General features: G+C 45.1%; 1 long non-coding RNA gene across 1 annotated transcript; it reads right to left on the bottom strand.

The window, feature by feature from the left end:
* Positions 1-1,579: 1,579 nt before the first annotated feature.
* LOC311017079 lies at positions 1,580-11,640 on the bottom strand. Its single transcript, XR_014597584.1, has 3 exons — positions 11,489-11,640; positions 4,078-4,102; positions 1,580-2,542 (listed from the first exon to the last, which is right to left on the bottom strand). It is a non-coding gene; the product is annotated as an uncharacterized lncRNA (long non-coding RNA).
* Between the last annotated feature and the right edge of the window lie 1,813 nt (positions 11,641-13,453).

The raw sequence follows: 13,453 nt of genomic DNA, 5'->3' as shown, positions 1-13,453 counted from the left end.
ATAAAGAAAAACCTGTGCCTGCTTATAGTAATCAAGAGCACTTAGGATGACAAATTAACTCACTGAAAAGAGTTAACGTTTCAAAACTATTCTTTTTATAACTATTTATCAAAAGAACAGACTTAACTGTGGCCAAAAAGCCTGTGGAAATATATGTAATATATAACACTATCAAGAGATCTGTATTAATGTTCAAATTAAATGTACTGAGATTGTGATCGTAGCTTTATATTTATTTTTGTGATAAAAATAATTTTAATGTCAAATTCAATGACACAAGCTCAGTTAAATTCCTCAAACAGTCTGAATATATTCAGGTTTATATATATATATAAACTATGATCAAATAACCCACTTGGTTGATGAATTACAGTATATGAGGGGTTAAACAACAACAAAGCACTTATATACACTTACTGATGCAAACAGGTCTTTATATGTGAATCAGGAACAATGCATATAATTCGGTGTTACTTGTACTTATTTAGACCAGTTGAGTAAAACTGATTGTGGCCAGTGAATTATGAAGATATCTGACCTTTGGGTACACACCTGCAGAGCAAAATGTTCAGTAACAACTACACTTCTTAGTGTAAATATGGACTTTCACTTCAATCTTATTTCTTGTTTTACAAGAACACTGTTATCTTTAATTTCTTCCTTACAACAATTATATATTTGAATATGTACAAGATTGGGGAAAAAAAGTATTTAGTCCAATGTTTGAAATTATAGCTGTAAATCAATTCAATGTAACTATATAATATTTTTGATCAAATTGGCTTCAAAATAGAGATGAAGTTACTAATCAAATTTCAATATCAATATGGACTAAGATAGACAAAACCTCTCTATAGAAATTGTTGTCTTAGGACTGTTGATATGTAGATTTCAGTTCCTACAGGTTTCTAAACAGAATAAATTTAATTTAATATGTAAATTCAGTTCTTTAAAATGTCTTGTCAAATCTGGGGAAATGATATTCAATGTGAAAACACAGACACTAGAGAAGATATATTATGCTAATCACAATGCTATTGCTGATTTCAACCCACCTAAATTTCAATAAAGCTTTGTAATTTTTTTGTAGTAATCCACTAGAGACTGGTGAATTAAACTTTGAAGACTTTCCTCAATTTAATGCTAAGGAAACAGTATTTAGTGTAAGAACTAGTGTAGAAACAATTTAAGACCAAAACACTAACAATGATACTGTTAATATCAATGCTATTTAAATGTGTAAATCACAGAATATACAATTTTAATATTTTCCACTTATAATGCTCCAAAATGCAAACAATAGTCCAATATCAGCTATGATCTGTCCTGATCCTCAAGTGTTTGAACTTACCAGCAGAGAATAACTGAATGCTAGACTAGATGTCTTTTCAGTGTTTGATATATATTCAGTAATACATATATATTTATATATCAAGGTTTATATTGAATATGAGGACTACAGTTGTTGTGTGAGTGTGATGACAGATGAGTTCTTCTGGTAGATGAAGAAGGTTGAGTCTGCAGACAGGGAACAGCCAGGTCCTCCTCACAGATCGTCTGTCTGTTTATTTCAGGTTAAACAACACAACAACACTTACAGACTCAAACAATGTGTACAAATAATAATATAACTGAACTGGATAATAATTAATACAATGTATGTAGTTGTATTACTTTTACACTTATTAACACTATTCAAGTTAACAAAGTGTGAAGATAATTACAATCAAAACAAACCTTTGGATACAAACCAACAGATCTCAGAAACAGCAGCACCGTTCAGGAACAACTACACGACTTTTCTAGTATAAATGAGTTTTCAAATTTACAAGCTTCAATTTTTAATCAGAGTGTATTTCAAGTCCAATGTTTTCTGATAAAATTGTAACTTTCAATTCAAAAGTTAAAATAGTAAGCAATAGTTGTGTAGCAATTTTATGTTCAAATCAATTTTGGAGAAAAACAATTCTCTTAAGCTTCAATTATTAATTATGTAATTATACAGTATTTCAAAAAATTGAATATGTTGTTCAATTTGTAAAAATAGTTATATTTTTCAAAAATAATTAATTGCAAATTGGAAAGATCAAAAGATCTTTGGTTCAGAGGATGGGTATAGAGATTGATAGCAGAGATCTCAGAGTTCTGTTCAAAGGTAGATCAGGTTCTTGGATTGAGGAGAGGTGACAGGAAAGAATGAGCACGAGAGAAAGAGACTCTCAAGATTCCAAAAATAGTCAAGATCAAGGCACTTTTCAACCAAGAGACTTTTTCAAGTTTTCAGTTATTCAAAAATCCACTTATTCAATTATCCAAGAATGGGCATGGGACCCGCGCCCGAATCATAGTGGGTATAGATAGAGTCACAATGTTTGACAGATTAGAGGGATAGACAGGTAGAATGTCACAATTTAGACAGAGGGGTAGATATGACAGGATAGAATGAAGAGCCAATATTTAAGTCAGAGTGGATAGAAGATATACAAAGATCGAAAGCCAATATGATAGGGGAGAGGAGAGGAGAGAGGCTGGACAGCCGGACCTGTAAGACAGAAAAAAAAAAAAAGTTTCAATGTAAGAAATCAAATGAAGTAACTTCTACCCAAAGATAAAATATCAGTAAAAAGGTGTCTTCACATGAACAGTCTAAAAACATAATCACTAACAAATAGCCCTATTATTACTACATTTCTGGTTTTGCCAGATTTATGTGAAAGACAATGGTGTTATGAAATGCATCTAGTCAGTGGGCTGTTTTACAAGACTCAGTATATCACTGCCACTTTGGTAAGTGTGTATAGGCAACATCCACTAATTTGAAGCTCAGTGCTGAAATTCAACATTTCATTCATGTCTGTGAACTTACTGTTGAGTCACCGCAGGGTTGCTGACACTGATGGTCTGCAGTTAGACAGGGAGTAGGGGGGTAATGAAATAGCCTCTTTGCTTTACTTTTCGTATTATGTTTCAATTTGTAGTCTTAAGAGCTCTTTATCAAGACTGTAAGATTTTATGTTAATTTTTAGGTTTAAATCAACCTTCAACCTTATGCACTCAAGTGCAAGTCACGATAACTAGAGGATACATGTTCATCAACTACCTATTTTTTCCTGACTAACGACACTATGATGAGATGGCAGCACTGTCATTTAACGTTAATTGTGATGATAATAAACGGTCATATTCTTTGACGAAAAAAGACGAGACAAAAATGTAGTTTAAACCTTCCGTCTTTTCTCCCTCTCTGTGGCTTGTCCCTTTGTCTCTCTCCCTCTCAAACACACTCAAGTGGTGGGTGAGAGTGTGACTGACCCACGTATCACTACTGAAGGTGTTCGGAGGACTCAGGAGTTACTGCAAAGCTGCATCGTTCATCATTCAACCAGGTGTTAGAGTGGGCTGGAACAGTACCTTCAGTTAATAAGTAAATTCATCTGATCAGCAGGTTTATACATGCGTTTCATTCTGCAGCACTCGCTGTAGCAAGTGTCTGTGGTTAGTTCAGGTGTCTGTAATAACAGTAGGGCAGTGGAGTGTCTGTTATCTGAACTGCTAAAGTCAGCTGAACAGGTAAACTGGACTAAAATGTTTTGGTTTTCATCAACTAAAACTATGAAGAATAAAAATGACTAAAACTAATTAGCATTTTCGTGAAAAGACTAATCTAAAATAGCCCAAATGAACACTTTAAAGTATACACAATTATATGATCAAATAAATAATTATTTTGAAACAATTTTGAAGCAGAAATAATTATAAAACATTGTGTACATTTTACATTTACATGAATTAAATCAGTTTGCTTGTAAATGTCTTCTCGTGTTCCTTTATTAAGCAAAAAGCACATTACTTAATTTCATTATTATTAATTTTCATTGTGCACCACAAAGTTTTTTATTTACTCCTAAATTTTTCTCCTTAGAAAATGATATTCTTTTTCTTGTTTTTTAAATCTGTGTAAGGGCTCACATTCCATGTGGACCTGGGCATGAGGCAGAAAGAGGTAATTCTAAAATGTAAATCAAAGAAATATCAGTTTAGTGATAGCAAAATCAAAATCCATGTGTGTAAACTTACACTTCAGAGTCACCAACAGGGATGTCTGCAATTAGAGACAGGAAGGAGGGAGAGAGAAAGATTATCAGTTTCAGAAGCTACCTCATGATCTCACAGCTCATTTCAAGTCGCACTACTATTTCAAGAAAGCTAAATTAAGGATCTACAGGAAGTCCTTCCTGCCTGTACTGTTACGGGTCAGAAACACTGGGGGAACCCAAAAGCGGACAGACAACTGAGGCAAGGTGAAAAGGTGTTTTATTTAACACAGATAAATCCAAGAAAGTCCAGGAGGCCTTGAGTCTGAGGGGCGAAGCGCTCAGAGGAGCGCAGCGCTGGAGGCGGGCCGCAGGTGAGTGGGGGAGCTGCGCGCCCGCGGCTGCTCGGAGACGCACCGGTTCGGTCGGAGCCGCCGGTGAGCGGAGGTGCAGCGTGTCTGGGCCGGCTCGGAGGTGCGTTGGTCTGACGATGTGCTGCAGAGGTGCGGAGTCCAGAGCGGAGTCCAGAGCGGAGCGGGACGACACTAGAGACGGGAGAAGAATTAATGATTCTGAAACAGCAAGACGCACAGGAGTACTAGTGACTAGTCTCGAGTAGATCTGACAACTGAGCCATGTACCGCGTGAGGATCACGTAATCATCTGGCAGCGGGCAGCGTGAGGATCCAGGTCTTTAAGCCGGCGCTGATTGTTCACCTGCTGCAGGTGAGTGTGTGCGAGCTCCCTCCCGAGATCGCCGGCTCCGCCCAGCCTCCAGCGCACCTCTGCAAGCAGACAGAAAAAAACACAAGTACCGCGACACACCCAGCTCACTCAAAACATAGACCATGACAGTACCCCCCCCTCAACGGGCGCCTCCCGGCGCCCTACCTGGCTTGTGGGGAAACTCCCGGTAGAAGTCCCGCAGGAGAGTGGGATCCAGGATAAGGGCCCGGGAGACCCATGAGCGTTCCTCGGGACCGTAACCCTCCCAGTCCACCAGGAACTGGAAACCGCGACCCCGGCGACGCACGTCCAGGATCCTGCTAACCGTGTAGGCGGGGTCGTTGTCAATGAGCCGGGTGGCCGGCGGGGGTTCGGCCGGAGGGCTGAGGACGCTGGAGGATACGGGTTTGAGCTGCGACACATGAAAAGTGGGGTGCACGGGTAGGGACGCAGGGAGCTTCAAACGCACCGCGGACGGATTGATCATCCTCACCACTTGATAAGGGCCCACGAAGCGTGGAGCCAGCTTACGTGACTCCACCTGCAGAGGAAGGTCGCGGGAAGAAAGCCACACCTTCTGTCCAGGTAAATAGGTCGGAGCGGGGACGCGGTGGCGATCCGCTAGGCGCCGGCTGCGCCTGGTAGCGCGCGTAATGGACTCACGGGCCTCCCTCCACACCTCCGTACAGCGGGCAACGTGAGCCTGGACAGAGGGGACCGCGATGTCACGTTCATGTGAGGAGAGGAGGGGCGGCTGGTAGCCGTAAGCAGCCATGAACGGAGTCATCCCTGTAGCCGCACTGGAAAGCGAGTTGTGAGAGTACTCCACCCATGTGAGGAAGGAGGACCAGGAGGATGGGTTGCGAGCCGTGACACAGCGAAGGGCAGTCTCCAGGTCCTGGTTCGCTCTCTCCGTTTGTCCATTCGACTGGGGATGATATCCAGATGTCAGGCTGCAGGTGATGTCGAAAGCTTTGCAGAAAGCTTGCCAGACCCGGGACGTAAACTGGGGGCCACGGTCGGAGACGATGTCTGTGGGCAGCCCGTGGAGCCTGAATACGTGCAGTGCCAGTAATTCCCCAGTTTCAGAGGCGGAAGGGAGTTTGGCAAGAGGCACATAGTGGACCATCTTCGAAAAACGGTCCACAATAGTGAGGATGGCTGTGTGACCGTTAGAGGGGGGGAGTCCGGTCACAAAATCCACAGCGATGTGAGACCAAGGGCGACTGGGGACAGGGAGAGGCTGAAGGAGCCCCGCAGGTGGACGATGCAAAGCTTTACTCCTTGCGCACACCACACAGGCCGCCACGAACTCGCTCACATCTCTCGCTTGTCTCGGCCACCAGAAATACTGCCGGAGAAACAGTAGTGTACGCTGGGCCCCAGGATGGCAGCTCAGCCTGGACGAGTGCCCCCACTGAAGCACCTGAGTCCGGACCTCCTCTGGTAAAAAGAGGCGATTAGGGGGCCCAGTACCCGGATCAGGATGGTCACGTTGAGCCGCTCGCACAATCGTCTCAATCTCCCATGTGGCGGCGCCAACGATCTGGAGCGGAGGCACGATGAATTCGGGGTCAGCGGAGTGAGCGTCACAAGAGTAGAGGCGCGAGAGTGCGTCTGGCTTCCCATTCTTGGACCCGGGGCGGAAGGAGAGGGTGTAATTGAAACGGCTCAGGAAAAGGGACCATCGGGCTTGGCGGGAATTTAACCTTCGAGCAGAGCGTAGATACTCGAGATTTTTATGGTCAGTCCAAATGAGAAACGGCTCTTGGGTACCCTCCAGCCAGTGTCGCCACTCCTGTAATGCCAGCACCACTGCCAATAGTTCCCGATTGCCCACATCATAGTTCCTCTCCGCCGTGGAGAGCCGTCGGGAGAAGTAGGCACAGGGGTGAAGCTTGTTGGTCGTTGCGCTCCGCTGTGATAGAATAGCGCCAACGCCGGAGTCGGATGCGTCCACCTCCACCACGAACTGGCGGTCAGAGTCGGGGTGCAGCAGGACGGGAGCCTGCGTGAATAATGTCTTTAGTTTCAGGAAGGCTGCATCAGCGGAGGGAGTCCAGGTGAAGGGAGAGCCGGAGGAGGTTAACTGATGGAGCGGGGCAGCGACTCTGCTGAAGTCCCGGATGAACCTCCGATAAAAGTTGGCGAAGCCGAGAAATCTCTGCAGCTGCTTGCGGTTTACAGGAGCTGGCCATTTCTCCACCGCCTGGATCTTGACCGGGTCGGGTTGGAGTTGTCCCTGGGCGATGATAAATCCCAGAAAGCTGACCCTGGGAACGTGAAACTCACACTTTTCCGGTTTGACGAACAGCTTGTTATCCAGCAGCCGCTGGAGTACCAGCCTCACCTGCTCCACGTGCGTCTCCATGCTTTCCGAGAAGATCAGGATGTCATCTAAATAAACAAAAACAAAGTGGTTTAGCATGTCCCGCAGAATGTCATTGATAAAAGCCTGGAAAACGGCTGGTGCATTTGAGAGTCCGAAGGGCATGACCCGATACTCAAAGTGCCCCAAAGGTGTCTTAAAGGCGGTCTTCCATTCATCGCCCTCTCTAATGCGAACCAGATGGTAGGCACTACGTAAGTCCAGCTTGGAGAACACACGAGCATGACAGAGAGGTTCGAAGGAGGGGTCGATCAGGGGTAGTGGGTATCTGTTCTTAACAGTAATATCGTTCAACCCCCGGTAGTCTATACATGGTCTTAATGTGCCGTCCTTCTTTCCCACGAAGAAGAAGCCTGCCCCGAGAGGAGACGAGGAGGAACGAATGAGGCCCGAAGCCTTGGAGCTGTTGATATATTCTTCCATCGCCTCCCTCTCAGGGCGAGACAGGTTGTATAAACGACTGGAGGGAAAAGTTGCGCCGGGAAGCAGATCGATGCCACAGTCGTAAGGGCGATGGGGTGGCAGGGATTGGGCTCGCTCTTTACAAAACACCGGAGCTAAGTCATGATATTCAGGGGGAACCAGGGACAGATCCGGGGGTTTGGGAAGGGGCGCCGTCTGTCTCTTGTCCGTGGAGACGGCTGAGCGGAGGCAGTGAGAGTGGCAGAATGGACTCCAGCTGGAAATTGAAGCTGCTGTCCAATCAATGTGAGGGTTGTGAAGACGTAACCAGGGGAGCCCCAGGATCACCGGGGAGCAGGGAGAGGGAATAACAAACAGCCGAATATCTTCTCTATGGTTGCCCGAAATAGTCAGGGTAATAGGGGTGGTGCGATGAGAGACAGTGGCCAATTTACGCCCGTCCAGCGCATTTACTGTTCTGGGGCTCTCGAGGGGCTCGACAGGGATGAGAGCTTGTTTCACCAGGGATTCATCAATAAAGTTGTCATCTGCGCCAGAGTCCACAAACACACGCACGGGTAGAGACTCAAGTGAAAACTGGAGGGATGCAGGGAGGTCTATACGGACTAAAGGGCTGGGGCATGAAGACGTTCGGCTCACCAGGGTGCCCACTGTCAGTGGTGAGCCGGACCTTTTGGCAGAGTCGGGCATTGTGCGAGGAAGTGTCCGGGCTGGCCACAGTAGATGCATAATTGGAGACTTCTCCGGCGTTGGCGCTCCTCGGGAGTCAGGCGAGACCTCCCCAACTGCATGGGCTCCTCCAGTGCAGCAGGGGGAGCCCTGGGGACACCGGGAGGACGGGAGGTGGAAGGGAGGCTAAGCGGAGAATTAGGAGGCTGATTATAAGTGGGGCTGTTCCAACTGCGACTACTGGTGGCCCTCTCTCTCTGTCTCTCTCTTAGACGATTATCCAATCTAATCACAAGGGAAATTAGTCGCTCTAGGGTGTCTGGCTCCTCTCTGATAGCTAACTCATCCTGGAGTTTATCCGAAAGCCCACGTTTAAACAAACTCACGAGCGCCGGCTCGTTCCAGCCGGCCTCGGCAGCAAGAATCCGAAACTCAATAGAGTATTCGGCTGCAGACTGAGAACCCTGACGTAGAGACAATAACCTACTCGCCGCTACTGAACCCTTAACGGGGTGATCAAATACCCTCCTCAGCTCATTAACAAAAGAGGCATACGTGCCAAGAATAGGAGACTCCCCCTCCCACAATGCAGTTCCCCACTGTGCTGCCTTACCTCTCAGGAGATTCATAGTGTAGGCTATACGAGTTTTATCAGTAGCGTAACTCCTGGGCTGCAAGTCAAAAACATGCGAGCACTGTAACAAAAACCTACTGCAAGAACCTATGTCGCCGGAGTAGTGTTCTGGGGGCGGAACAAAAGGCTCCTTGGTGTGGGGCGAAGGGGATTGGGCTGGGTCCGCCGCAGGGGGGTCACTCACAGCGGCAGGGGAGGCGGCTGGGGGTGGTGTGACGAGCCCGGTAACCTGCTGGCCCAGCTGGGAAACGTTGGCATTGAGTGCGTTGAGGGCCTCCATAATCTGTTGGAGCATCTGTTCATGCCGTCCCACGAGGGTTCCTTGCGCATTCAGGGCTTGCACAAGCGATGCCGGATCCGCTGGGTCCATCGCTTTGGCCAGATGATTCTGTTACGGGTCAGAAACACTGGGGGAACCCAAAAGCGGACAGACAACTGAGGCAAGGTGAAAAGGTGTTTTATTTAACACAGATAAATCCAAGAAAGTCCAGGAGGCCTTGAGTCTGAGGGGCGAAGCGCTCAGAGGAGCGCAGCGCTGGAGGCGGGCCGCAGGTGAGTGGGGGAGCTGCGCGCCCGCGGCTGCTCGGAGACGCACCGGTTCGGTCGGAGCCGCCGGTGAGCGGAGGTGCAACGTGTCTGGGCCGGCTCGGAGGTGCGTTGGTCTGACGATGTGCTGCAGAGGTGCGGAGTCCAGAGCGGAGTCCAGAGCGGAGCGGGACGACACTAGAGACGGGAGAAGAATTAATGATTCTGAAACAGCAAGACGCACAGGAGTACTAGTGACTAGTCTCGAGTAGATCTGACAACTGAGCCATGTACCGCGTGAGGATCACGTAATCATCTGGCAGCGGGCAGCGTGAGGATCCAGGTCTTTAAGCCGGCGCTGATTGTTCACCTGCTGCAGGTGAGTGTGTGCGAGCTCCCTCCCGAGATCGCCGGCTCCGCCCAGCCTCCAGCGCACCTCTGCAAGCAGACAGAAAAAAACACAAGTACCGCGACACACCCAGCTCACTCAAAACATAGACCATGACATGTACAACCAATCTTGTCCGTGTCAAGACAGGGGGTCAGGAGGTGAAGCCTCACTCTTCACCCTAACAGACTTATGACTGACTTAGACACTCCCGTCCACTCATACAACCATCACCCTCTTTAAAATGAAATAATCTGATTAATAACTGCACTATAACTTTACAGTACAATTGGGATTTGAGGTCCACCTCACACATTTAGCGTAAACATCCCTGTTAAGCCCACCAAGTCTGATTTTCACACACAAAAAAAATAAAAATACTGACCCAAGTGAGAACATGGGTTGAGAACCATATTGATAAATCTTACCTCCTACTAGCTCATTTCATTTAGTCTCCAGTCCTGTCCTATAGCCTGTAAATGCCCTTTGAAATAGGCGTGACCAGACTTTTTGCTGTTATCAATGCAGAAAAAACTATTTACAAAGACAAAACTGTAGTGGAAATTACTCCTGAATACTTCATCTTTCAGTACATGTTGTCTGTATCTCTATCCTATGCTTGGGATTTGAAATTTGCCAAAATGTCTGGTGTAGCCAGCTGGTTGAAAGTGCAGATATTGTTATGAAGACTTCTAAAGAGCAACTGACTGAAATAAAAACAGTTTGCAGATTCAATACTAATGTTCGAAGGAGAGGACTAGTTAATGATTCAATTTCAGCATTTACAAATAAACAATACATGTAATTGCAATTGTGCTCACTCACACTTGTAGTGTGTGACAGCTAGAACTTGCAGATTTTGCATCACTGATATTTAAACATAAGTATTTATTATTAAAATGAAGGGAAGTCATAATATTTAGCTATTTGCACATGACATTAAAAACAACTTTATGAAAAGTAGTATTGAAAAGTATTAATTGATCGTGCAGAGAGGTCATTGACAGTGCAATTGCAGACGGTATTTTTGTTATTGTCCACTTTAAGCCTCCCAGGTAAAAATTGTAATTGTTTTACATTTAGCAGTATTATAATATAAACTACCCATGTCAACTATACATGCCTAATCATGCTTCTTGTCATTGTAATGAGTACAAATCAAGAAAAGAATGTGTACGTATTAGCCTAAATGTGTGCTAGAGTGGCTCTAAAATAGCAACAACTTGACCACACAATGCGTGCAGGCTGCGCTAACAAGTCATCTATTGCAGTTTTACACTATAAATGTTCAAAAAATACCTCTGTACTATTTATATGTCCTAGAAGTTCCCAGTAAAAGATGCCATACCAGTGTTTTACCCCTTCAGAAGCAATTACATAGGAATTATACATACTGTGATATAATACCATTACCATCCATGCTTTGGTTTACACAGTGACAGAAATTTAAGACCACAGCTGTAAGCTCCCGTAATATTCCCCACCAGTATTACTAAAGTACTCTCTCTTTATAGGACCTTTAAGATTTGCAATAATCTGTTCAGTGCATGCTGCATTCAATAGTCACAGTAAACTAAATAAAGGCAAAGCGTGATTTCAATCATGTATGAATGTTTTTTCTAAACAAAATAAAAAGATGTAAATTATTAAACCATTACCCACAGTCAATTAAATTTCAGTTAAAATATTGCTTTACTTACCAAAGTGTAGAGATCTGTGAATGTTCTGTTAAAGAGAAGAAACAATGTGACAAACTCAGTGAGCATGCATCTTTTCCATGTCAACTATAAACATCAGGTCCAGTGTGAATTATCCACGTTGCCATGTTCCACCTCGTCTAACATAAAATAGAGATAGTCTGGCTCTAAGTCACAACCGCAATGTCGACATAATAAATATAAAATAAATATGATGTGCTTGAATGCAGCTTACACATTAAGACAAAATATCTACAGTCGAGCCTGCATACAGTATAGCCTGTATAGTAGATAGATAGATAACTACTGTTATTTAATACCAGCATTATTTATTCAAGCTCACTCATAAAGGTTGGCTCATTAGTGTGCAGTGTTTCCCCTAGCATTTTTTCAGGCCCGGTGGTACCCACCGAAAAAACCCTAAACAGACGAGACGCGTGGGATGGTGTATTGGTGCAGTTGGATTAAGTCAGGCGGCACAGCAAGCAGTCTGCAATTCTGCAATTATTATATTTGCATTCAACATTTTTGTTCAACCAGAGTGTATTCAAGGTTTTCAAGGATTCAAGGAGAGAGTGACTTATTAAGGTGCTGGTTGATGGAAATGATCCAAAATTAGGGGCCGGAAAAAAAATATGGCTTGAAAATGAGGAGCATCACATTAATAGCTACAGATACTGTAAAACACTATAACGACATATGAGTGCATATATTGTCTTATTTTCTTAAGTAAAATATAAGTTATAGGTTTACTCAACAGCCTAATAGTTTATAGAAATTCAGGTAGAAATAGGTTGACTCAGAGTTCCACAGCTTATCAAAAAAAAATCCTTATTTTATTAACATAGGCTGCCTAAGGGCGCGATCAGTAGCGTGCCTCGGCACAATAGCCCCCCACAGGGGGTCCCCCGCGGCTTGCATTCACACTGCTCCAGCCCAAACGGACTTTGGCCCGTTAGCCGGTTGTACATCGTCAGTACGTCCTAATACTACACACGCCTACACAGCGCCGTCTCTGCATATATTTCTCGACAACACTCGACCTGCATCAGCGAATGTGCGCACGAGCGGATCTGTGCGAGCAGGCAGCGCGAGGAAAGCGGATTTTGGACGGAGACACACAGCGGCATTTTTCTTATAAATGCACCGGTCCGGTTCCGGTACCGGTCTGGTTCCGCTCACACCACGAGTCTGACGAGTGCAGCATCTTATCAAAATACAGTATCAACTTACGTGTTTTCAAAGTAGAAAGCGACATCGTGGTGGTTTAACGAGGCGGAGCGGCATCAGAACAACATCAAGCCCGTAAAGTACACGAACAAGAACGTAGCGGGAGCGCGCGGCGAGGATTGTTGCGGCCGCGCGTCTTGCAGAGCAAGTCTACTGTGCTGCGCGGAGGCGCTCCTAATGTAAATGATTATTGATTTATGAATGAATTGATAGGTGGCTTATTTTTGGCGTATTGATTTTTTTTTTGGCCTGTACAATGGTAGGGGAAACACTGGTGTGTAAAACCTGCTTTATGTAGACTGGCCTTACATGCACATTCAACAATAAATTAAATTAAAATTAAACTCTCCCGTGTAAAGGTTAGTTAGACAGATAAATTGAAGAGATCCCTGGATCACATTAAACACCCATGGTTGCCTTAAATTACCTAGCTGAGTGCTGCTAACAGCTAAAACTGCTGGTTTAAAACTGAGCCAGAAACACACATCAACAGAATAATCAGTTAGCTTGTTACTGGTTAATTTTTTTACATGTGTTGCATTCTGCCCTGCCCCTCCCAGTGTGGGTGTGTCTCTCTCTCCCCCTCACTCTCTCCCTCTCAGGCAGTGCTCCAGGGATTGGCGACAGGTGTGCAGGGGACACAGCTGCAACACATCACCTCGTCACTCACCGGCTCAAAAACCCTGGTCTCCTCACTCATCGCTGCCAGAACTTTACAGTCTTCTCTGCGGTAACAGT

This window comes from Eutrigla gurnardus, assembly GCF_963514095.1.
Source record: "Eutrigla gurnardus genome assembly, chromosome: 8".
Lineage (NCBI taxonomy): Eukaryota > Metazoa > Chordata > Actinopteri > Perciformes > Triglidae > Eutrigla > Eutrigla gurnardus.
Note: the sequence above shows the minus strand (reverse complement) of the source record. Positions and strands in the feature narration are given on the sequence as shown.